The following is a 22,574-nucleotide window of genomic DNA, read 5'->3' on the forward strand; positions in this document are numbered from 1 at the left end:
CCTTTAAAAGTTCACAAACTTATAATGCTAGGGATGAAAGTATGAAAGAAAAGATAATTCCTGCCTTCAAGGAGCTTAAAGTCGAATGAGGAAGATAACAGAAGAAAGGAAGCTGAGAGGGGCAAGAAGGAGGGAGAGGTACCAGAATTGGCATGGCATAGCAATCAGAGAGTTCTCAGAGGGATGCAACTAGGAGAGAAATCAGGTATTCTCAATGATATCCCTCTTTAAGTGGAGAATCTGGAGTCCAAAGTCCTTATCTTTCAGATTGGCAAAGGTAGAGTACCAAGGCTGATGGGATCTTGCAGGAATATGAGATTTTCCCAGTAATGATCTTCCAGAACATGATAAAGAGTCAGAGAGTTCTCCAAAGTAGTGCCCTGAAGTGAGAAATAAGGACTGAGGAATGAGGTGAGAAAGGTCAAAAGAGATATCAGTGTTCCCTCTGCCACCCAGTCAGCAAGGGAATAGTGGTAACCACTCACAGACAGTCCCATCTAAGTCTAAGTCCCCTCTCCATAACCCTCTGCATGTCGATCAATGAAAAAACATATGGGTTACCAAGAAGCAATGACAGCATCAAGGTCATATTGAAAATAGAATGGGAGAGATGAGATCTAAAAAAAGAACCTTGGAGTCAACTTATTAATGTGGGGGAAGGGACATGTAATCATCTCTGTCAGCAAAGTAAAACAGAAAAGAAAGCTGGAATCATATTCAGAACATCTGGGTTCTAGACTTGAATATACCACTAAGTAGCTGGGGGTCTGTTGGCCAGTTTCACAAAAAAAACCCATTTACTAGAGAATCTCTGTCATATCTTCCTGTTCTAAAATTCTATGACCCCATAAGGAAGTTTATGAAATCATAGAAATAGACCTCAAATGCATTGGTTATGCTTACGGTCGTCCTTCTAATGCTTGTGGATTTTAAACTGAAATCATTTTTATCTCTTGTCATTTGGAGATGGGCCTTCCTTTGGTGTCATTTTACTGTTAGGATTGATGGCTGAGCTGCCTATCCTGGCTTATCACATGATTTATTCTTCACACTGAGGATTGGCAAATGTGGGAGAGGGTTGTTTCAGACAGTTGTATACTCTCCTCCCCTGGAGGCCTTGAGAAAAATTGGATCATCTTTCAGGGATTGTTGGCTGGTAAACATGTTTGTGCTTGAAGACAAGGGAATTCACAGGAAAAAGTCATGAGCTCCTTTTCAGATCTGTGATCTAGTACAGTGTCAAAAATATTATTATTATTAATATTAACATATTCAAGAGGAGGAGAGATGGATAAAGTGGGACAGAAGGCACAACCAACAAATTAAGAATGGCATGAATTAAGATGACAAATAAAAAATGACTCAAATGATTTACTCCTCAAGAATTCACAAAATGCTTACTGTGTCCAATATATAATTGAACACATTTATTAGGGATATAAATGCAAATCTGAAATTCTCCTCTCCAAAGGAGCTTGCATTCTGCTCATTCGTACATGAAAAGTAGTTCTTAGCTTCAAGATGCATGTCATCCAAAATATTTTTCCCAAACCAGGAAATCTATTTGTTTCCATTTTCCTCTGTGCTAGAAAGTTCCTGTTATATTGAGAAGTCAGTCATAGTCTGTTTACCTATGAAAAGTATAGCTATGTTATTAGAAAAAAAATCATAAAGGATATTAGTATTAGTATTAGTAGTAATGGTAGTAGTAATAATGGTAGTGGGAGTAGTAGTATTAATAATAATGGTAGTAGTAATAATGGTAGTAGTAATAGTGGTAGTGGGAGTAGTAGTAGTAGTGGTAGTAGTAATTGGAGCAATAGTGACAGGCATTTATATAGTACTTAATGTTTGTGAAATATTTTATAATATCATTTGATCCTTACTACAATCCTGGGAAATGAGTGATATTATTATTTCAATTTTATGATAATGAAACTGAGGCATATAAATTAAATGACTCTCTTAGGGTCATATAGTTAGTAAGTATCTGAGGATATATTTGAACTCAGGACCTGTAGATTCAAAGTCCAATGTTCTATCCACTCTACCATCTAGCTATTAACATGTTAAAAGGTTTTGCATTTTGTTTATGTTGAAGGAACTGGAATCCAATGTAATTATTAGATCTTTGCACTAATTGTTACCTTTATTTCTTGAGGTGGGGTGAGGGAAGGAATCTTGAGTCTGTGATTGAGCCTCTGGAACTGCTGAGGAGGTCACTGTCAATATAGGGAGCAGAATAGGAATAAGCCAAAAATTAGTTCACTTTGGTTAGAGTTCTTGTTACATATCATTTGGTAGCTCCTTATTTTAGCATATTGCGCTTGTTGATTAGATGAAAAATTCAGGTGTTTCTAAAAAATACAAGTACAATCTGTGTCCTTTAAATTTTACTACTCAGAAACAAATACCAATTTTTGTCACCCTAGGCATAGCTCCATACAAGCTGATTATGTAGCAATAGCAAAGGATGCCATACATTGTTCAGGGTGCTATTTTGTACTCATCTAAAATAATAATAGAATCAGAAGAGCACATTGGGTGGATCCCTCACAGAAAGGTATAAAAATCTTACAGGAGTAGATTTCACCAGTGAAAAAAAATCCATGTTGATGAGATCATGGAGCCATCTAAGAATCTAATCAATTGTCAGAAGATCTGAATTATTTTCTCAGGTCTATCCCCACTTAATTTTATTGAAAGTTATTTCATTTCTGAGTCTAAATTTCTTCATCTGCCAAAAAGAGATTTGACTATAAATTATGCTGTAGTCCTAAAATTCTAGATTATAGAAAAATCTTGATTTCAAATGTAATCTAGGGGCAGCTAGGTGGTGCAGTGGATAGAGCACCAGCCTTGAATTCAGGAGGACCCCAGTTCAAATCTGGTCTCAGACACTTAACACTTCCTAGCTGTGTGACCCTGGGCAAGTCACTTAACCCCAGCCTCAGGGGAAAAAAAAACAAAACAAAACAAAACCAAACTAAACCAAAAAAAAAAACAAAAAAAAAAAAAACATATCAAATGTAATCTAGATTGCTTCACTTTAAAAAAATTGAAAATTTATAGAAATTCTAGAACAATAATGCTAATTTATTTTAAAATATATTGTATTTTATTAGATATTTCCCAATTACATGTGAAAAATTAAACATTCATTTTTTTATTTTGAATTCCAAATTTTCTCCTTCCTTTTCATCCCCCCCACCTCTCTCAGAAAAAAAGCAATATAATACTGATTACATATGTGAAGTCATACAAAAGTTATTTCCATATTATTCATATTACAAAAGAAAATACATACACAGAGAAAAATAAAGTTTAAAAAGTGTGCTTAGATCTACACTCAGAGCTACTCAATTCTTTTTTCTATTGATGGATAAGTTTTCACAGTAGGTCTTTTAGAGTTGCTTTGGGTCATTTTCTTAGAATAGCTAAGTCTTTCACAGTGGATCTTCTACACTTTTGTTGTCACAGTGTTATATGACACATTAAAGCTTTTAAAATGCCTCATTTAATTTGAGCCCCATGTTTGGCAAATGAAGAAATTGGGATTCAGTTATTGTTCTATAGGAAACAATCAGCAGGATGGTTTCAGAAAAGCCTGGAGTATCATGAACTGATGATAAATACAACCAACAGAACATTGTACACAATAACAAGATGATGTGATGATCAACTCTGATGGACATGGTTCTTTTCAACAATCAGATGATTCAGGCCAGTTCCAAGGATCTTGTGATGTAGAGAGTCATCTGCATCCAGAGGGGGGACTCTGGGGACTGAGTATATTTGCACCTTTTTATTGTTATTGTGTATGTGCTTCTCTTTCTTTTTCATTTTTTTCCCTTTTATATTTCTTTGTGCAGTAGGATAAATGTGGAAAAAACTATGGAGTTACTGCACATGTTTAACCTATATTGGTTAAACATCTAGGGGAACTGGTAGGGTAGGGAAGGGAGGGAGAAAAACTTGGAACACAATGTTTTGCAAGGTGTAAATGTTCAAAAGTATCTTTGCATGTATTTTGAAAACAGCTATTATTTTAAAAAATGAGATTCAGTGAGTTTGAAGCTTAATCATAAAATCAAATAGATGGCAACTGTCAGAGATGAGTTCAGTTCCTGATCTTCTTGACATTAAGCTCACCATTCTATTCACTTTATCACTGAAGAAAATCTTGAGAGAATGCTAAGAATTCTTGGAAAATTCTGAGGATTTCAGAGAAAATTCTCAATAGAGACTAAGTGAATCTATTTATATGGGAGAAGAGAAGGTTAAGGCTGCTTTATAGATAATGGATTTATTTAGGGTTATTACGGGAAGGCTGATAATAAAGAAAAAAAGTAAGGGATCTTAACAATCTTGTTATTTTATAAGTAAGAAAGCCTTAATGTCAATTCTTAATTAAACTCTAAAATGGGGAACAGAGGCAAGCTGTGGAATCTTCTTCCCTGAGGACTTTTAAGTGGAAGATAGTTGCCCATCTGTCTGAAATAATTGAGGGGAAGTCTGCCTAGAGGCAGAGGACAGAGAACAAATGACCTCTTGAGGTTCCTTCTAGTTTGGTGTTTGCATAACTCAAAAATAGACTTCCCTGACACTCAGCCAATACTAACTATCTAAGTTCATGAATCATTTAATTACAGGTAAGCTTTGGGGCAGTAGTACAAACATGCTTGAAAGCCTTAGGCCCTCTGCACTCAGGAGAAAATAACATCTCATGAATTTTTAATGAACTAAACAGGACTATTTCCATAAAGAAAGAGAGAATGCTAAAAAGGAGTGACAGGGATTCCAATGAGGAGCATGAAAGGGAGAAGAGTAACTAATATTTGGGACTCTGATTTTGCAGTAAAGATATGGGAGGAAACTAGTTTATAATTTGACAACCAGATTGGATTGTAGCAAAATTTGGCCTGGTTCTAGTTTGCATATTTTGCATAAATTTGCATAAACATGTTGAAGAAATAAGGAAATTGACCTCACTTGAACTCTGTAAGCACAGCAAAGTTAGCATCTCTATCTCTGGAGAGAGTTCCCCACACAGGAAATTCTCTACACCACCGAAGTCACTAGCCCAGACCCACCCTGTCTCCCTGGCCACAAAAAATACTGGAGAGGGAAATGGGCCAATCTTATGGTAAAGCAAAGAAAGGAACAAGAAAGAGATGGATTCCCAAGTCCCACAATGAAGGCCACAAAATTTAAAAAAGATTTGAAGGAAGAATTAAAACATGCTTGGAATTTCATCTGTAGAATAAAAAAAAAAATGGAATTTTCATTAATGAACTGCTACTTCCTTCCTTCCTTCTTTTCTTCCTTCTTTCCTTCCTTCCTTCTTTCCTTCCTTCTTTTCTTCCTTCTTTCCTTCCTTCCTCCCTTCTTTTCTTCCTTCCTTCCTTCTTTTCTTCCTTCCTTCCTTCCTTCCTTCTTTTTTTCCTTTCTTCCTTCTTTCCTTCCTTCCTTTCTTCCTTCCTTCCTTCCTTCCTTCCTTCCTTCCTTCTTTTCTTCCTTTCTTCTTTCTTTCTTTCCTTCCTTCCTTCCTTCCTTCCTTCTTTTCTTCCTTCCTTCCTTCCTTCCTTCCTTCCTTCCTTCCTTCCTTCCTTCCTTCCTTCCTTCCTTCCTTCCTTCCTTTCTTCCTTCTTTCCTTCCTTCCTTCCTTCCTTCCTTCCTTCCTTCCTTCCTTCCTTCCTTCCTTCCTTCCTTCCTTCCTTCCTTCCTTCCTTCCTTCCTTCCTTCCTTCCTTCCTTCTTTCCTTCCTTCTTCCGGGAAAAAGTTCTGGGGAGAGGTGGAGATGGGATATTTGGAATGTTATGTAACAAAGAAATATATTTTTTATTCTACAAATATTCCATGCAAATAATCTTCCATTTCTGCAAAGATAATAGATGAGTTTCTTCATATACAGAGAATTTATGGGGAGGAAAAGAGTGCAAAAAAATTCTTGTAAAATGATGGAGTATGTGTTTATCTATCTCTCTTAACAGTAGAGATACTCCTCTTTTGATATATGGATAAATAGATTATTGAAGTTCAATAATCAAAATTCTTGCTACAGAAATGGACCCTAAGGCCTACATCTGTGCCCCAAAGTCTATTTTCCTTTGAACGCTATCATCATAACCCCTCCCCACAAAATACGAAAAAACACAAAGAAATAAAAACCAAAAAACAAAGCAAATATGTAGATGTGATTATCCAGCTCCTGTTTAAGATATAGGACAGATTAGGGAGAACAGGAAAAAAAAAACTACTAAAATGGTGAAGAGCCAATGTTGTTTTGATTTTCAAAATAGGGAAGGGAATAGAGTCTGTTAGTAATTAGTTCTAGAGAAGTGAATGTGAGTAATTTACAGAAAATTTCTAAAATATGTTATTAAAGATACTAGCTGTGTGATGCCTGGTATATTGCTCAAATTATTTGCCTCAGTTTCCTCCTCTGTAAAAATAAGCTGAAAAAGGAAAAGGCAGACCATGTTAGTATCTTTGCCAAGAAAATGTCCACTCAATAGCATCACATCACAAAGGACTGGATGTGACTAAAAGAACTGAAAAACAACCAAAATTACTAGAGTGAACAACAACAACAACAACAACAACAACAAAAACTAACCCAACTTTATCAGAAAGAGCTACGAGTTCTTTTGGTGACAAGATTACTACGCTAATGAATCAGGGGGATGCTGCAGGTATGATTCCCCTTGATCTAAAAGAAACATTTCAAGTCTAAAAAATTTTATATAGAAAATGAGAGGTATGGACTAGGAGATATAATTAAATGGATAGGGAACTTCTTTTTATCTGTGTCTTTATGATAATCATTAGTTAATAGTTTGATGATAGCTTTGAAGAAGGTCCCTTGAAGTCTGTCCCAGTGATCTGTTTGGATCTCAGCTATTTGACATTTCTATTGATGCCTTAGATGAAGGCACCGATTGATGGAAGACTTCTCAGAGTTCTAGATGACAGGGAATGGAGGAGGGAGAGGGAGAGCCCATTGAATAGTAGAGTTAGGAGCCAAAAAGGTCACAAAAAATTAGAACATTGTACCAAATCCAAGAAAATGAAATTTAATAGAGATAAATGCAAAATCTCACATTTGGGCATAAGAAAACCTATTTTATGGATAGAGTATGAGGGGAGCACAATTAGGTATTAATTAAGAATCAGAGAGAAATAATCTTCCCTCTCTGGAAGCTTATGTTTTCATCACGAAACATACTATTTCCACTTGATGAATGCTACCTATATTACATATCTAAAGTATTAACCAATCTCAAGGCAATTTCCTTTGCAGGCACAAATTTACTAATAAACAATTAGAATTAATATTAGCTAACATTTAGACAATCCTTTAAGGTTTGCAGTTTTCACAACTTCAATGTTATAAGATACAACTTTATTGTCATTTTAGAAACTGAGGCACAGAAAAGTTAAAGCCACTTGCCCCAATTCATATACAGCTAAGTAGTGTCTTAGGAAAGCTTTGTACTCAGATTTTCATGATTTCAAGTTCTTCTTGCAGGGGGAATGATTTTTAACAAAACATCCAGTTCTTATCAGTGGGGGATATTATGAATTATGGAACAATTCATCACAAACAAGATTCTTCTGGGAATGGAGAAGAAAATGTGCTAGGTAAGAAATAAGGAGAACTTTAGGAAGCTTAGCTTACTGAAGCCTTGGTTCTATAATTCATACATACACAAAATAAGAATAAAAATAAATCATGGAAAAGGTGTTGTTAAAGTGCACAGACAGTTGAGTCTGCAGGTGGGAAGACATGAATTCAAATTCTGCCTCAGGAACTTTCTAGCTCTGTGACTGGGTAAGTCAATTCAATTCTATCTGTCTCACTTTCTTCATGTATAGACTGGTCAAGCAATCAGTAAGCATTTATTAAGTACCTACTATATGCCTAATGTTGTGCAAAGCACTAAGGGATTTTTATGTCACTTATTGAAGACCATAAGATTTCACTAGAAGTTATTGAGTGTGGGGGGTGCTAGAGGTATGGTGACATGATTAGATCTGGGCTTTAGGAAAATTATTTAGGTGGTTGAGGTGGAAGACTTAAACAGGCAGACCCCCACACAGCTGTTGCAATAACCAGATGTGAAGAGATAAGGGTCCATCCTAAGGGCATGGCAGTGTCAGAGCAGAGATGGTGAGTTGGGATTGATAATTAAATAAAATGGGAATAATATAGCACCTATATCAAAGGGTTGGGAGGATCAAATGAAATAATAATTTTAGAGTTTCTAGCAAAGTGCCTGGTGTATTCAGTAGATACTTAATATGATACTTGTTTCCTTCCTTCTTCGCTGAATACATATATAAACATGTATGTGTGTTTAGTCTGTTATCTGGCTCTATCTCCATGATGGTGTATATTTGGCTAAGAGCTTATTTAATTTATTTAATTAAGTTAATTTATTTAATAAGATATTATTATCTCTATATCCAAAGATGAATATCCCCACTGTTAAGAGCCTCTGGCTCTTTGTATTTATATACTACACATGCATACATATACACATATGTATGCATACATGTATTTGCTCAATAAATATATTTATTTTACAAATACATATAAATCTCAAACTTAAATTTTAATGTATACTTACTCCATGTATAATTAGATCCGTGTGTGTGTGTGTGTGTGTGTGTGTGTGTGTGTGTGTGTGTAGAATTTGTAAGAAAATGGGTCATGTTCTCTGTCAGGAAGTCTATGGTGGAAAGTTAGCTGCCTAGAAGTGGTCAAAGGAAGTTCTATTTTTTTTCCCAGCTGGCTCTTTATTTTATAAAGGCCACAACAGGGTTTTTGAGCCTTTCTTTTGTTCCCTGAGAGCCTGGCTCCATAAATATTTCTGTGCTCACGTGCAGCCTACCCAGTGTTCAGGCTTCCCTTTTCCCATAGCCACTTCCCCCACCAAAGCTAGAACTTCTCACTTTTTGGTTCCTTCTTGTGGGGGCTCATTTTAAAATTCTAGGTAAAAGCATTGTTCATTCCCAAGCCCATTTAGGACTCTTACAGAGTATTGTCTTATTCCCAATTTATTATTACTTTGCTGGAAAGGAATAACAGAAAACCATTGAGTTTATTCCTTTTAATCATTTTCTAATATATACATATATTATACATACATGGACATACACACATGTATATATATATATGTATATATATATATATATATATATATATATATATATATATATATATATATATATATATAAATAATTTTTTCCCTTCTGATCTGACCCTTTCACCATGTACCACTTCAAACTCCAGTTCTGTCTGAACCTCCATTCACTGGACTCCTAAGATGATATAGTTGGGCACAATGAGATGCCATATAGAAAAACAAGAGGCAGTGCTGCCTAATGGCATTCAACACAGTGCCAAGATGATCTGAGTTTTTGAATATGTAAAAATGGGCCACCTTCCATTAATGTAATTATGGGCAGCTTAAACCTTAGATTTCTTATTTAAACAATCAAATTCTCTCTTTAAAATGAACAAAGGAAATATAAAAGGCTAGATCAAAAAATTAGGGCAATTTAAAAGTCTATAAGTAACATGGATTTTTCTGTAAGATAATATTTTATTTTTTTCTGAATTGCATGGAAAATGATATTTAATAAATATTTTTAAAATTTTGAGTTCCTAATTATCTTCTTCCTTCATTCCCCTCTCCCTTCTTTGAGACAGCAAACGATTAGATATAAATTATACATGTGCAATCATAAACATGAATTTTTTAAAAAGCAGAACAAAACTTACAGTTTCTTGTACAATCTTTATTCTTCATCTACTAAAATATCTGTTAGTGATTGTTTGCAATAAAGATAAGTTTTAAAGTGGCAGTAAAATTTATTACACTGGGTGGCTTTGAGAATTAAATGGGAATTTATGGCATATAAAGTTCTTTGGGAACTTTGGAACATTGTATATTTTAAACAATTACATCTATCTATATATCTCTATATATGCATTATATGTATAAATCTTAGCTTTTTATCCTAATGAATGGAGGAACTATTCACAAATCAGCAAAAGTTAATTTTACTGAATTTTTGGTGATGTATAAATTAATAATAACTAGTGTTTTTTTGCAGCACTTTACAACCTTGAGAAGTAGAGATACTATTATCCCTATTTTACATATGAGAAACTGAGGCTAATGGAGATTAAATGTCTTTTTTCAGGGTCACCTGTCTAGTGAATGGTTTAGATGAGATCTGAACTTTTGAATCCTGGTCTCATGTTCTATCCATTGGGCTATCTGGCTGCCTCCAGACCATTAAAATATTTTTAAATATTGTCGTCAGTGTTCATCATAAATGACAATTTAAAAACAATTCTTCCTGTGAGTATAATAAATGTTAGACTCTTCTTATTCTATGAAATCCTTTCTGCTGAGTTTTCAGAAATATTAATTTACTTTTCACACTTTTTACAATACATAAAATCAATTCAGTATAACTATACACATATACCCCCAACTTGATTTTAAACCACTTGAGAATGGGATCCCAGGATATACTTATTTGTTTCTTCGCAAAAGTACTGAAATGGTTTGTCATTTTCTTCTCTAGCTCATTTGACAAGTAAGGATACTGAAGCAGGTGTTGAGTAACTTTTACTTGCCCAGAATCACACAGCTAACAAGTATTGGAGGTCAGATTTGAATTCAGAAAGATAAATCTTTCTGACTTCAAGTCCTCCACTCTATCAACTATATCACCTGCCTGTCCTAAAACATTTTCAGCTCTAGTACACAGCAGATGCTTAATAAATATTTATTGACTAAAAGGTAAAGTAAATAGAGATCCCTTTCAGCTCAACAAATCTGCAAGTCTGGGTTTCTGTCTATTGAAGTGGTCATTAAGGACTCTGATCAGAAGAAGGGAATGATGACTTATGTCTTCCCTTTTATTGCCATCATAAATTTGGAAATATTTGGAAATCTCTACTCCTGGGAACTTCTCCTGAAAGACAGAAAACAGAGGTAAGAGGAAAGGGATTGACAAGAACTTCTATATGCAACACTGAAGCCTTGAGTTGCGTAAACCTTTGATATGTCCATTTTAGGGTTTAGTTTATTTTTGTGTGAGGGCATTGGCATTTTGCATTACAGAGACTATAGGGCAGTAAGCAGTTACTACAATTTGTAGATTTTCTTTTTTAAATAAAGCAAGCGAAAAAAAAAAATCCTCACATTTTAGTCATGGGATAGGAATCCTACTGAGATAGATTTTGAAAAGCAAGTTGAAAAATTCAGGATTTATTTTTGACAGCTACTATTTTCTAGGCTTACTTGCAAAGGAGGAAACCTTAAAATTTACACACACACACATAGATATATACATAAGTATTATCCATAAGTGTATACATATAAATTCATATACATGTGTATGTATTTTTCATATAAATTTTCATATATAAATTTTCATATAAATTTCATATAAATTTTCATATAAATTCATATATATGTGTATGTGGGTGATACTATTATTTAAAAATAACAAGAGTGCATTGAGCCTTAGTAAATTTAAGCCGACGAGAACTTGTTTCAAATAATAACTCAAGGTGGTGAGGACAAAGAATGCCAAAATGAAAATTCAAATGATTGGACTTCCTAAAGATCTTAGAAAATTTCAAGATTTCAAGGAACAGAGACAAAACCTCCCATTCAGTAGTTGATTTGCCTATAGGTTTTTTTTAACTGATATGGAAACTACATGGACATATTGGTTGTTACCAGAGGAGTATCCTAAGTCATGTATGTTCCCATTCTTTGATGCTGCCATCTTTGTGTAGATGATGGAAATGATTTCATAATCATAATTGCTCCAAAGGAGGCGGTTAGGTGACAGATGCTTTTCACCGGTTGGCCAAGACATTGGAGTCATTGGAGACAACCTAGCTCAAAATGACTGTAAAGTTTAAGGTGAAGTAAATAAAGGAAAACTTTTACAAATGTGTCAATCTTGGGATAAATAGACATCTGCTTCTCAGCTTGAGTAGAATAGGTGAGACAAGATGAAGCCGGAGGTTGAGAGGCTTCCTGTGGAGGCAGGAATTAACTCTGGTTGTTATACTGCTCAGACCCCTCCTTTTCTGGGGGAAGATCCATCATTTAGCCAGCCTGTATCACGTCTGAAGGCTCTGACTTGGAAGGGGTGCCAAGTATAGAGATTGTACAGTACCTTCAGGCACTGGGAGCGTGCTGCTCCAAGTACTTACAGAGAAATGGGAAACACTGCATAGAAAGGCACAAGTCATTAGGATACGTTTGCATAAATTCTCCCAAATTGTGCCTTTCTTCCTGGAGGGTAGGAAGCACAGCAGCATTCCTTGGATTCGAATGCCCCCGACATGTGGCGTGGATCCCAATATCGTCTTAGAAGACATTGACAAAAACCATACTTTAGGCTTCTGGAATTAAAACTAAAAGGAAGAACTGCATGTATTAAAATATTTAATGTAGCTTTGCAGTGTCTCTACTTCGCATTTTCCCCTGTTGTTCCCCAATATCCCATTTAGTGATTTCACAGAGTCATAGAATATTCAAACTGGAAGGAAGCCTAGAAACCATGTAATCTAATCTACTCCTTTTATAGATGAAGAAGCTGAGATGCACAGAAGTGAAGTGATTAATCCAAAGTCCACAACTAATAAATGGATGGCAGGATTGGTACTTGGATCAAGTCCAGTGCTCCTTCCTCTAGGTACGCTGTTGTGGTTCACTTGTGTCAGTCATGTTAGAAGATCCCATTTGGAGTTTTCTTGGTAGAGATTTTAAAATGATTTCCCATTTCCTTTTATCTCCAGTTAGTTTAGAAAATGAGGAAACTGAGCCAAACAGTTAAAGACTTGCCTAGGGTTATACAGATAGTGTCTGAGACCAGATTTGATCTCACAAATTTGACTCCAAGCCCAATACTCTAAATTGTGCTACCTAATTGCCCATGGATGTGAAGAAATAGAGGCAAATAAACTTCAATGACTTACGTAGGCCCACATAGATGGTAAATGTCTGAGACCAGATTTGCTCTCACAAAAATGGGTCTTTCTGATTCTAGACTGAAATATGTAAGGGAAGTGCCATCATGTAATGGAACTCCATCTTTGAAGTTAGGGAAACCTGTGTTTGGGTCCTTATGTGATCATTATAATCTTTCAATACCTCAGAACACAGGTCAATTTACAAATGAATTCAAGATGATCTTTAAGTAGAGGGATTTTAGACATGATGGATTTCCTTTGGGGGATGAAATAACACAGAGAAACCCTCAACACCACACTACCCTGCCCTTCCACAGTGGCAATCACTCCCTAAGCATTAGTCCCTTGGAGGATGTCTGTACCTCAGGGTTTCAATGGTTCATTGTCCTCCCACCTACTTCCATCAGAAAGTCTTTAACAGGATGGATGGAACCTAGTTACAAGTAGATCAATATTTTGATTGAATCTTTGGAGTGACTATTGTTTACAAACATGTTTGAGCATCCCAATATACTTCACAATATGGAACATTTAGTGTCATTAGCCTTTCAGTATATATTGCAATTAGAGATTTAGTCTGCTCAAAATAATTGTAATTATATGCAGATTAGCCTGCTGACCCTGCCATAGCCATCTCTGCTGGCACTTACAGACAAAGCTATTTCCACATGATAGGGGAAGGCTGATTATAACAAAACCTTTCCTGTTTACTCATTGATTCCTAATTCAAAAACATTTTAGAGCAACAAGAAGCTTGTCACTATTTTCCATGAAAAGATTTTTGCAAAATTAATCATAAATCCAACTGTTTTAATTTCCCATTTAAAATGTTATGAAATTTAACAAAGGAAATTCAGTTTATCATGGTATTACTTCCTATTGAAATCTTCTTGTAGGTACAAAAGGAAGGGAAATGATTGTTTGTTAGAGCATTCATAGATTGTTGAAGAAAAAAGGAAGTAAGGGAAAAAAGAAAAGAAGAAAGAAAGAAGGAGGAAAGAATGTGAGAAGGGAGGAAGAGGAAAAAGGAGGGAAAAAAGATAAAAAAGGGTCCAAAGGGAGAGAGAGGAGAAACAAGTATTTATTAGAAGCCAGACACTGTACTAAATACTTTGTAAATATCATTCTATTTGATTCTCACAACATGATTGGGAGGTACTTGTTATTATTCTCACTTTACAATCAAGGAAATTGAGGCAAAAAAATGCGACTTATCTAGCACAACACAGTTGGTAATGATCTGAGAAGAAATTTGAACTCAAGTCTTCCTGGCTTCACTTCTAACACTATTCAGTGGGTCAGCAATCTTCTTCTGTACTGGACAATATTTTGATTAGCCCAAATGAAGTCTAACTAAGTTAGGAATTATCATCAGAAGGTTGACCACAAGGGGACTGATTTATTTTTCCAGCCATGGAGACACATGGAATAGATTATTAAAAAGGAAGAAAGAAAATGAACATTTTTTAAGCATCTTCCATGTGCTGGAGAAATTATCATCTGTCCCTGAGATTAAATCATTCATGTTGTTAACATCATGGAATCTTAGTACTTCGAGAAGTAAGTACCTGACTCACGGGGAGTGATATGCAAATTAAATGAAGTAATGATGCTTGTGAAAGCAGTTTATAATTGGTAAAATGTCACTTGCATGTCAGTTGTTATTAACCATTACTAAATTATTGCAAGCCATTTTGGTCTAGTAAACCAAAGACCGATAATGGAATCAGAAAACTTTGCTCAAATCTTGCCTCTGACCTAGATCCTGGACCGGTAGCTGTACTTTTAAAGTAAGTGATGCAATTATTGAAGATTCTAAGTTTCCCTCAGTGATGATCTCATTGGTGGAGAAAACTCCTTTGTGGGAAGCTCCTCACAGTGATGAGAACATAGATCTTGAAAGAAAAAGAACAAAAGAAAAAGCACTTGTTCTGGTGGAATTATGGCACAGCCTTACAAAAGTGAGGTGCCTTTGCCTTTGCCTGCTATGTGTGGCCACAGGGAATTGGAGTGGAAATTCCCATCTTTGTTCTCCCTCGAGGTTCCCATTTAGGAGAACTCCAAATATGTCTCAACATAGAAATTCACATAGTGATTGATATACACGGTGTTTGTGGCCAATGCAAAATTTTATAGGGTAAGTTGTTAACTGAGTAAACAGGAGGAAAATTAGGATTCAGACAACAACCACAATGATGATGATGACAGATACATTGATGTCATATCTTAAGGTTTGCCAAGATCTTTCATGGATACCATTTTACCTTTATGGATTGTGACTGTTATATATGGTTATATGGTTATATATGGTTATATATGGTAAGTACAAGATCACACAGCTACTTGATGACTTAAACAGTGATTGAATCCAAGCCTTTCCAGCTCTAAGTCCAACACTTTATCAGCTATCCACCTGACTGGCCCAGTAAATATCCCTACTAGTTTCTAGATTAGAAATGTTTTGTCTTTAAGGGGAAAAAGAAAAGGACAGACCTGGAGTAAGACTCTAGTTTCCCTGCTGGAATAGAGACACACTGTCTATCAATGACTCATTTGTACTTTAAAATAAATTCCACCTCCCCAGGGAAAAGAGCAGCTCTTTCCATGGGTTCACAACCATCTTACATTTGGTTTCTTCAAACTCTGTGCGTGTTTCTGAGCTCAGCATGTGCACAGGTCATGACATTGTTTCCAGATGAGATTACATTCCCTCTATTTCATTCACGTGGTATTCCATCCCCTATCTCTCTGTTTCCATACCAGTGCACTGTCTGTTCCTCATGTCTGGAATAGAATCATCCCCTTCCTTCAAGACAGTTCCAATAACAGCTCCCAGCTACCTTGCATTTATTTTGTATTTATTCTAGATAAGTCTGTGTTTCTGTGTCTCTGTCTCTCTCTTCATGAGTCTCTCTCTTTCTCTGTATCTGTCTGTCTGTCTCTTTCCCCCAACCATCCATGGCTTCAGAAGGAGCTGAGGAACACTCAATATGGTGTTTCTTGTCCAGTAAATCCAGGAGAAATGCCAGGAATAGAGCAGAGGTCCGTACACAATATTTACACATCTGGCCAAGGCCTTTGATACTGTCAGTCATGAAGGCTTATAGAAAAGTATGTCAAAATTTGGTTGCCCAGAAAAAGTTCGTCAATGTTATGTGTCAATTCAATGATGATGCGCTTGCCCCAGTTCTGAATAATGGATGATGATCTTGTGCTTTCTGGAGTGACCAATGTAGCAAAATAAGACTGTGTGTCTGCTCCCATGTTTTTAGCATGATCTTTTTAGCCATATTGTCAAACTTCTTCAATGGGGACAAACCTTCCTTTAAATTATCCATCAGTGTCATAGGAGACACCTGAAAGACTTCAGCAGCTAAATAGATAGGTTTGATCAAGGGAAATCTCTTGTGGGATGTCATTCCATACGGATGTCTCTACCCTCTAATAATCCCATATAAATCTATTCATAACAAACATATCTTTATCCATAATGTCTATCACTCTGTCTAGCCATCCATCAATCTATCCATCCATCCATCCATCAATCCATCCATCCATCCATCAATCCATCCATCAATCCATCCATCCATCCATCCATCCATCCATCCATCAATCCATCCATCAATCCATCAATCCATCCATCAATCCATCCATCCATCCATCAATCCATCCATCCATCCATCAATCCATCCATCCATCCATCAATCCATCCATCCATCCAAATCTATCATCTATCAATATATCAATCCATCTCTCTATCTATTCTATCTCTCTGTCTCTCTAGATTTGTTTACATATTTCATTGCCCTAAGAGAGTACAAGTTCCTTGAGATCAGCCACTGACTCCAGCTTCTAGCTCAATGCTTGCCATGTAAAAAGCACTTTAAAATACTTATTTATTGTTTGATTAGACCTCTTAGTAGAGCAGAAGCTCCTTGAGGGGAGAAATTATTTCTTTTCCTTTTGTATCCCTGCACAGTGCCTTGCACATAGTAGGCATTAATGAATGCCTACTACATCAATAGGAGAATGAACCTTTGCATATTTAAGTTGGTCTCCATGTAGTCCATCAATGGATCCATAGCTCAAGTTTTTTTTTTTTTATTGTTCCCCGGTGCCAGCTATGGCTCATGTTCTCCTAGCATAGTCCTTGAGACCCCAAGATCATTCGCATGCCATACTGAGCATCAGGATAGTAGTGTTTTGATGTTTTATATATAGAGTCAGCAAATGTTTTTAATTAATAGGTTCCCTCCCACCCCCACCACTTCCCCAGACAAGGACATCTTGGAAACCTCCATAAAATATATATCTAGCTTCTTAGGTGAGGATACCTTATTTTCTAAATAATGCTAATTTTGTTTTTATATTTTCCTCATTTCCAAATATATCTGTCCTGACTCATCTATCCAGAGAGCCATCTCTTGTTATAATAAATACAAAACAAAAAAATGAAGCAAAGCCTTTGAGCAAAGCCATCCAACATATCCATTGTGCCCCCCAGCAGATTGCCTGTTGTACTTTCTTTGTGAAGAAAGGCAGAAGCTCCACATCCTGGTCATTTCTCAGGGTCAGGATTGGTCAGCACAGATACAGAGCAGATAGCTTCTTTGTGCTTGTCCTTCTTCTTTGAATTCTTGTAGCTTTTCCATTCTCATCATCATCCTTTGTTTTGCAGAGTGATTTGATTTTTTTCCCTTTCTTTCATTTGATTTTTTTCATATTCTTTCTAGTCGCTTTTCTGTCTTCTTTTTGTCTTTCTCTGTGATGTTAATTCTTATATTGCTGTGATACTCTGTGGATGATAAAGTCCAGTCCGGTGATAACAGCCCTTTCCTTTCTCTGAACAGGCTGGGAAATTGGCCTCATTTCTGCTTGATTTTCCCTGTGTCAGGGTGTCCTGGTGAACACGACTCATTAAAAGCTTGAGAGTCTCTGAGAAGAGATAGACGAATGGCATGGGGTATTTTGAACAATGCCTCACAACAAAAAGCAGAATCTATTTCTTACATTTCAAACAAAACATGAGTTTATTTATGAAGGAAATAATTTTTCTTATCCAAGTCTACTTTAATTTTTTCAAATAATACTAAAATTGGAGTGGGATAGAATTCCCTTTTTCTTCCTCCCTCTCTCTTCCTTTCCTCGGCTCTCTTTTCTCTGTCTTTGTTTCTTCCTCTCTGTTTCTCCCCCCTTTTCTTTTTGATTTTCTCTTTTTCTGACTGTTAAATTTCTCCCTTCCTCTTTGTCTCCCTTCTTCTTTCTCTCTCTTTGTCTTTTCCCCTCTTCTTTCTCTCTGTTAGTGTCTGTCCATTTATGTGTCTGTCTGTATAAATAGATAGATAGATAAAGAGATCAATCTGTATATCTCCCTCCCTCACTTCATCTCTCTCTCTCTCTCTCTCTCTCTCTCTCTCTCTCTCTCTCTCTCTCTCTCTCTCTCTCTCTCTCTCTCTCTCTCTCTCTCTCTCTCTCTCCCCTTACCTTTTTATTGAAATCATTAGTAATTCAGAATTTTAGTTCAACTCTGCTGGTCAAAGTGAATCTTTTTGTTGAAATTCTCCTGATTACCCAATTGACATTGCCTCAATTGGTTTTTCAGTTCTTGGAATTAAAAATTGCTTATTCAGAGGCAGCTAGTTGGAATATGGATAGAGCACCAGCCCTGAAGTCAGGAGGACCTGAGTTCAAATCTGATCTCAGACACTTAACACTTCCTCGCTGTGTGGCCCTGGGCAATTCACTTAACCCCAATTGCCTCAGCAAAAATAAATAAATAAATAAACAAACAAACAAATAAATAAATAAATAAATAGATGAATGAATGAATAAATAAATAAATAATAATAATAATAATCTCTCATTCAAAAATTCATTCACTAGTAAGTGGAAGCTTGGGGTAGTAGATTGGCCACTGTACTTGAAATATAGAAGATCTACATTGGACTTTTATCTCTGATATGTATGAACTAAGATCGTGGACTGGCCACATCAAGACTCAGAGCCTCAGTTTCCTCGACTGACCAATGGGGATAATAAAATTATCTCAGTGAGAATCAGGCAATGCCCAGTTCAAACTCCTCCTTCTTACATATAAAGAAACAGATTTAAAGATAGTGAGATGACTCACCTAAGGTAACACGGGTAGTGTCATAGGATTTAAAGGCAAATCCTTTAAAATCTATATAAATGTTACTTTATCATCATCATCATCATCATAATCACTATTAATCTAGTATAAAATCAACCTTCCTGGCACATGGATCTGTTCACCCAATTCCCTTTGAAGTAAGGCACCCACTAGCAACCAAAGGGGCCCACACCTGCCCTGGATCCAAAACTGTATCTCGTCTCTTGAAATCTTTGTGCTTCCTCTTGGTTCTTTGTCCCTGACTGTTCTGTCTATCAGCTGTCAGAGTGGAGGTGAGAGCTAGGCCCATTATGTCCTTACGTTGCCATGGTGAAGAAAGGGGGTGGGATAGGAATTCCATAGTTAATAAAGACGAGAGGGGGGAAGAAAATATTCCTTCCCAAGCTTGTGGGATTTTAATTTCATTACACTGGGACCGAGCAGCACTGACATGACTATGGAAGCAAAGCCCTATCTTTGGTTTAGTTCAAAATGCCATGCTATTCATTCAGAATATAGTGCTCTCCTTTGAGAAATGATTAAAAATGCTAGCATTGGATGAATGTTTCTAAAAGAGCCTCATGTGGTCATTTTTTCTCCCTTTTAACTAAAAAGAAAAAGGGACTGATATTCTACAGATTTCCATCTCGCAAACTGAGCAGGCACAGAGAAACATTGTTGTAGGGAAGCTTATTAATTCGAGCTCTGAAAAAGTGATTTGTAGCTGTTCAAAGGGAAAATGTCTCTATTTAGCCTGGTCATCTAAACTTGCCCGTGAGAAGAAAAGAAAAAAAACAAGTCTCTTATAAGTATAAAGCATATCTCCATTTTTTTTTCTTTTAACAGCTACTTGGGTCTAATCAGGGAAGATCTTTTCCTGCCCTTCCTACCATCTTTCCCTATCAACTCTGCCCCTTTTTTCCTCCCCACTCCAAGATACATTATTGAGAGATGCTATTCATCCAGGGATATTTGAGGGGAGGCAAGTCTTGCCTTGGAATGGGGATTTCTCATGAGAAGAAGGAGTACAGCACTGGATGAGGTCCCAAAGTCAGGTTGAAAGCCAGAGTCTCTTGACTTTGCTCCATTGTTGAACTCTTGTTGCTGAAGTTAGCCCTTTGTACAGACAAATTACCAAAGCCCAGCATTTTTTTCCCCCCGGAGGTCACATCAAGCTTCCCAGCCCTGCTGGAGAAAAGGAGAGGGACCTAATGACTTTCTGAGTGGTAGGGCTCACGTTCACATGACTAACCACCAAGTCAATAAAACAATTGAACATATTGTTAAAAAAAAAAAAAGTCTTTTCCCCACAAAGAACAAGGGACAGTCATATCATTAAAAAAAGACAGTCTAGATTGAAGAAAGCCTTATAGAATAAAAATATTCCAAGAAGAATAAGAGTGAATATTCCATAATTTTCTTGATTTGTAGAATTCCACAAGATGCAGAGTCTTCATTGAATATTGAAAATATGTCTTGACTATTGAAATTATTTCTACTCCTATGCCTTTAACTCTTACAAGGGGAAGTATTTAGTACTTGGAGAGAGAGAGAGAGAGAGAAGGAAAAGGAAAGTGGAAGAGTAGCTAAAGATCAAGATTTCAGAGAGACAAAAGTAGTTACAGATTTCTGAAAAGGCAGGAGAAATTCATGACTTAGCCAACATTCTTTTTTTGCTGTGCCATGACAATTAGTATAATAGTCTCATTATATTTGACAAATTATGATTTTTAACATCATAGGTCTGACGTTGAAGATCATCTGGCCAATTCCTTGTATTTTAGATAAGAAAACTAGATCTGAAGGAGTTCACTGACTTATCCAAATGATACCTATGGTAAGTTTTTATTTCATTGACTCAGAATTGAGTTGGCTCAGAATTTTTAATGTTAATGATTATCAGTAATAAGTAAATTATTTTATATAATCTTCTGAGCAGCTGCCATTGACATCTGCCAGACTCCAGAGAGTTCTACACAGTCTAAAAATAAAAGTGAAACAGAGGAGGAGATTTTGACAGACTCCTTGCCTCTTGGCTTACTGAGTCTACCATCTTAAATCAGGGCAAAAATTAAAATCATGTGTATGAGCATACCATAAAATACATATGTGTTAAAAAAAAGACATCATGAGTTCTGATTGCAGTATAGATGACAAGATTATTTGTTCAGACATGTCTGTTCTTCCTTGTGTGATACTGCTGGATAAAAGGAATGGCCAAAAATCACCAATTTAGGCTCTTAGAACCCAAGAACATGGATGTTTGCCAAAAGTAGGACAGTGTAATTGTGGGAAAGAAAGTTTATCTTCAAGCTACAAATCTGAACCATCAAGAATGACTATAAGAAGCACAAAAATAGCTCTTGGATGAGTTCCTTAAATTATTGCCAGAAAAGTACTCGACCCTCTATTTTGAAATGAGAATATTCTCATGTAGATTTTGTGTATGAAATCTATGGGTCAATGTTGCTGTTCAAATCCCATTCCAAATAATAAAATTTCTGGATCATTTGCTTCATTTGAGCTTCTGGTTTAGATAAAATTCCAGTTTAACTACTCTTAAAATAAGGGTAATGTGCTAGATCAAAAGGGGAAAAAACAAAACAATACAAAACAAAAAACAAATAAGCAAACAACCACCACAACAATGATGAAAATACTATTCTTTGATCCACATTCAGCCTTCACAGTTCTTTCTAGATGTGGATGGCCCTTCCATACCAAGTCTATTTAAATTGCCTTGAGTCGCCTCATTGCAGACAACCATATTTTAAGATAAAGGCAGAAAGCTGTGTCACAAGGTCAGAGGCAGATGATCATCTTGTTAACTGCCATATGGAGTCAATCCAAGAGCATGAGGCTGGATAGCTTCATTTCCATTGCCCATGGGCAACTGTCCAAGAAGACAAATTGTGGGACAAATGCCTATCTGTTTATTAAAAGGGAATTTCCATCACCATGAGTTCTCTATACCATTAAAATCTGAGATCATTATCAAGGAAAAAATACTTAAATCTAATTGATTGTAGAATATTGGAGCAGAAAAGAACCTCACAAAGCTAGCCCAATTTCTTCTTTTTTACAGATGAGGAAACTGAGACCCAGAGGAACCAAGGGCTTTGGCCAAAATCAAATACTGGGATAAGAATTCCTTTCTGTGTTCCCATCACTGCATACCCCTGCCTCCCCACAAAGATTTCTCTTTGGGGTATCTGTTATCATCACCCAAGGTGTAAAGACTCTTCCTCTGAATCTGCAAGCTGCTTTTGGGAAAAGGGGATAACCATAATTTTCCAGGGGGGTTATAAGACATGAATCATAATCATTATTTTATCATGGATTTTATGATCCTTTATGAATCATGATATGAATCTTTATTTCATGATTTATCATGATTTTATCATGAATTTATTTATCATGAACCTT

Source organism: Sminthopsis crassicaudata, chromosome 3, assembly GCF_048593235.1.
Source record: "Sminthopsis crassicaudata isolate SCR6 chromosome 3, ASM4859323v1, whole genome shotgun sequence".
Taxonomy (NCBI): domain Eukaryota; kingdom Metazoa; phylum Chordata; class Mammalia; order Dasyuromorphia; family Dasyuridae; genus Sminthopsis; species Sminthopsis crassicaudata.